The sequence below is a fragment of the Mandrillus leucophaeus genome, unplaced genomic scaffold, assembly GCF_000951045.1.
Source record: "Mandrillus leucophaeus isolate KB7577 unplaced genomic scaffold, Mleu.le_1.0 Scaffold7, whole genome shotgun sequence".
Lineage (NCBI taxonomy): Eukaryota > Metazoa > Chordata > Mammalia > Primates > Cercopithecidae > Mandrillus > Mandrillus leucophaeus.
Window position 1 is genome coordinate 7,739,236 of NW_012107585.1, and position 4,683 is coordinate 7,743,918.

At 48.4% G+C, this 4,683-nt stretch overlaps 1 long non-coding RNA gene across 1 annotated transcript; it reads left to right on the forward strand.

Moving 5' to 3' along the window:
* On the forward strand, window positions 1–4,259 carry LOC105527965. Its single transcript, XR_001004300.1, has 3 exons — window positions 1–321; window positions 3,727–3,890; window positions 3,988–4,259. It is a non-coding gene; the product is annotated as an uncharacterized LOC105527965 (long non-coding RNA).
* Window positions 4,260–4,683: the final 424 nt, after the last annotated feature.

The window sequence follows — 4,683 nt, forward strand, 5'->3', positions numbered from 1 at the left end:
GCCATCTTTCCTTCCACGTGCGGAGGAATCAGCCTGAGAATGAAACCATCGCAGGAAAGGGCTGAAAGACAGTGAGTGTGTGCTTTCTAAGGGCAGCATTTGAGCCTAGGCCCCAGCCGGCCCTGAAGCCAGCACAATCCTCGGAACGTCTCAATTTTGTGAGCCAATAAATGCCCTTGATTGTTTAGGCAAGTTTTCACTGGGTCTTACCCCACGTGAGCCCCCACTCCTCCATATGGACCTGTTTTGGACCAACGAGGCATCCCCTTCTGTAGTCCTCAACACGGGGAGCTCCACCACTGCCTAGCCGTGTGACCTCAGGCAAGTATCTTAACCTTTCTGGGTCGCTGTTTCGTCATTTGTATAATAGAAGAATAATGGTGCCTACAGGGTTGTTGTGAGGATTAAGTGAATACGTGTAAAGCGCTCAAAGCAGACCCTGGCACATGGTGAATCTCAAATGATAGCTGCTATTTTATCGTTATTATCCTCACGCACCTCTATCTTCAGAAGACCAGTTCCGAGAGCAGGAGGCACAGGGAAGGGAAGAATGGCCCTCCCCTGGTTGCCTTGGGTTTGCCCTCAGTTACACTTTGCTCTCTGAAGACCCACCTCTTCCCCAAGTGATTGACACTGGAGTCATCCGCACAGCATGCCCCAGATGCGGCACAGCCTGAGTCAGGCTTTGTGGGATGCGCCCACCCGGGAACAGGAAGGAGAGACGTGCCTGACTGAGCAGAGGGCTAGAGGTCAGACAACACGTCCCTGCCCTGGGCACTGGCTGCTCAGTCATTAAAGCAGACCCAAATAGCTTCTGGCCGGGGGCTCAAAGGAACAGCCAATTAGAGACTCATTTTTCCAGTCTCTCTTTCACTGTTGTTCTCTTTCCACAGGTGGGGTTGGGGAGAGGCCTCGGGATGGCAAGGACCAGGATCTGCTGCCAAGCCTGTGGGTCCTGTCTCTGGGATGCCCCTGGGACACTGGTACCCATGGATGCACAGGGCGACTTGAGGTCAATGGCTTTCTCTCTCCAGACCTAGGCAGAAAAAGCAATCTGCTCTGCATCAGAGAACCTTAAGAGGCTCTTAATCCTGCTCTTTTCTCCCTCTGGGCTCCCTCTGTGATGAGCTCATCTGATCTCTTGGCAACCCCAAAGGGTGGTTTAGAGCAGGGAATCAGCCTCCCGATTTACAGAAAGGATAACTCAGACCAGGGAAGCGACTTGGACAGGGTCCTGCAGAGACTCAGTGAAGGAGGCTTCAGAACCCAGCCTATCTTCCAGCAGACCAGGAATCAGCAAATCTGGCTGACTACCTGTTTTTTTAATTTTATTTTACTTAATTAATTAATTAATTAATTTATTTATTTTTTGAGACGAAGTCTAGCTCTTGTCACCCAAGCTGAAGTGCAATGGCACGATCTCGGCTCACTGCAACCTCCACCTCCGGGGTTCAAGCAATTCTTCTGCCTCAGCCTCCCAAGTAGCTGGGATTACAGGTGCCTGCCACCACGCCCAGCTAATTTTTGTATCTTTAGTAGAGATGGGGTTTCACCATGTTGGCCAGGCTGATCTCGAACTCCTGACCTCAGGTGATCCGCCTGCCTTGGCCTCCCAAAGTGCTGGGATTACAGGCCTGAGCCACTGCACCCAGTCCACCTGATTTTTTAAAAATAAAGTTTTATTGGAACAAACCATGCTCGTTCATTTACATATTGTTCCTGGCTGCTTTCACCATACAACAACAGAGTTGAATACAGATGCTCTTCAATTTACAATGGGTTACTTCCCAGTAAGCCCATAAATTGGCCTGTGGTCCCAGCTAACTTGAAAGGCTGAGTGGGAGAATCACTTGAGCCTGGGAGGTCAAGGTTGCAGTGAACCCTGATGGCGCCACTGCACTCCAGCCTGGATGACAGAGTGAGGCCGTGAGTGAGGGTCCCACGTAGCTGGAACCACACAGGTGCATGCTGCCATGCGTGGCTATTTATTTTTATTTTTTATTTTTTGTAGAGACTGGATTTTACCATGTTGCTCAGGCTGGTCTTGAACTCCTGGCTTCAAGTGATCCTCCTACCTTGGCCTCTGTATTTACAGGGATTACAGGCCTGAGCCACTGTGCCCAGTCCTGAATATTTAATCAACATGTAAGGGTATAGCTCAATGATTTTTCACCTACTGAACACACCTGCGTGACTTGCATCTGGATCAATAAACAATATCACTAATCCCGAGTCCCCTTCCTATCCCTGTGTAGTCACTACCCCTCTAAGTGTGGCCGATACCCTGACTTCTACCTGCACTGATTTATTTGGCTTATTTTTTAGCTTTACATACACAGAATGATGTAATATATGCTCTTGTGTGTCTAGCTTCTTTCATTCAACATGGTATTTGTGAGATTCAATACTACTGTGTGAGATTGTATGTCATTCATTCTCATTGCTGGAGAATATTCCATGGGATGAGTGTACTACAATGTGCTTATCCATTCTTTGGACATTTGAGATATTTCCAGCCAGGGTGGCAGAGAGAATTATGAATTCTGGAGGATGGCTTGAGGCCAGGATTTCAAGACCAGCCTGGGCAACATAGCCAAACCCCATCTCTACAAAAAATTTAAAAATTAGCCGGCCGGGCGCGGTGGCTCAAGCCTGTAATCCCAGCACTTTGGGAGGCCGAGACGGGCGGATCACGAGTTCAGGAGATCGAGACCATCCTGGCTAACATGGTGAAACCCCATCTCTACTAAAATACAAAAAAAATTAGCCGGGCGACGTGGCGGGCGCCTGTACTCCCAGCTACTCGGGAGGCTGAGGCAGGAGAATGGCGTGAACCCGGGAGGCAGGGCTTGCAGTGAGCTGAGATCCGGCCACTGCACTCCAGCCTGGGCAACAGAGCAAGACCTTATCTCAAACAAAACAAAACATACAAACAAAAAAATGGCCTGACAAAATCTTTGTGACTTTGGGGTTAGGCAAAGCTTTTTGCTAAAGCCTGGGCAACATGGTGAAACTCTGTCCCTACCAAAATTACAGAAGTTAGCCAAGTGGCTGGGCATGGTACACCTGTAATCCCAGCACTTTGGGAGGCCAAGGTGGGTGGATCATCTGAGGTCAGGACTTCGAGACCAGCCTGGCCAACATGATGAAACCCCGTCTCTACTAAAAATACAAAAATTAGCCAGAAGTGCTGGTGGGCGCCTGTGATCCCAGCTATCGGGAGGCTGAGGCAGGTGAATTGCTTGAACTTGGGAGGTGGAGGTTGCAGTTAGCTGAGATTGCGCCACTGCACTCCAGCCTGGGCCAACAGAGCGAGACTCTGTCTCAGAAAAAAAAAAAAAAAAATGTTAGGGCCAGGCATGGTGGTGTGCATCTATAATCCCAGCTACTCAGGAGGCCGAGGCAGGAGAATCACTTGAACCCGGGAGATGGAGGTTGCAGTGAGCCGAGATTGCGTCACTGCACTCCAGCCTGGGTGATGAAATGAGATTCTGCCTCAAAAAAAAAAAAAAAAAAAAAATTTCCAAACCCACATCCATCTATTTCTTCACCCTTCTGTGCCTCAGTTTTCTTATGTGTAAGATAATGGTAACTGTCCCTGACCTGCCCACCTCCCAGGGTTGTGTGGGAACCAGTTAAATCTGGACCTTTGAGGAAGGCTGTACAAACTGTTGAGGGCTGTTCAGTCATGAAACTCTTCTGCCTGCACCCCATACATACAATTAGGTGCTTGCTGCAGAGGCATCGGGGGTCTCTGGCCAGAGGCGACATCTAAAGCAATCGGGATCCTGTTTGGTTTTACCACATCCGACCTGCCGCCCAGCCGGGGCAAGACAGCCACGCGCAGCGGATGCACCGGCCCTGAACTCTTTCTCGAGTAGTCCCCAGAGGTAACTGCTGCCTTTCAGTTTCTGCACTTGTTTATTTTCAAAGGGACGTTGCCAGACCACGAGGCCACCCTGCCCTTTCATGGTTTGTTTTATGCAGATTTCAGGAAGAGAGAGAAGAGGTAAAGAGACCAGAAACAAAGTCTTTTGCAAGCAAAGAACTGCAACAGGCCCCAGCTGTTAGGTTTGAGGGGCATATGGGCCAGGCGACTGAACTGCACAGTTGGGGCCAGAGGTACGGTTGCTGACCCCTGAGCCCAGGAGCCTTGAGAATATGGACAGTGTTAATAATAACTGCAAACATCCAACAGATGATGCTAGAATAACTGGACATCTGTGTGCAAAAATAATGAACCTATACCTTGCACCTTATCACAAAATTCACTCAAAATAGATCACAGACCAAAATGTAAAACATAAAACTAAGACTCCTAGGGGAAAACAGGAGAAAATCTTTGTGACTTTGGGTTAGGCAAAGCTTTTTGCTAAAGACACTGATAAGAGATTGAAAAAACAAGCAGACAGATTGCCAGATGATCCTTGCAAAACATATATCTGATAAAAGACTTGTAGCCAGAACATAAAAAGAACTCTCTTTTTTTCTTCGTTGTTATTTATTTATTTATTTTGAGATGGAGTCTCACTTTGTCGCATAAGCTAGAGTGCAGTGGGGCGATCTCAGCTGACTGCAACCTCTGCCTCCTGGGTTCAAGCAATTCTCCTGTCTCAGCCTCCTGAGTAGCTGGGATTATAGGGCATGTGCCACCAGGCCCAGCTAATTTTTTTTTTTTTTTTT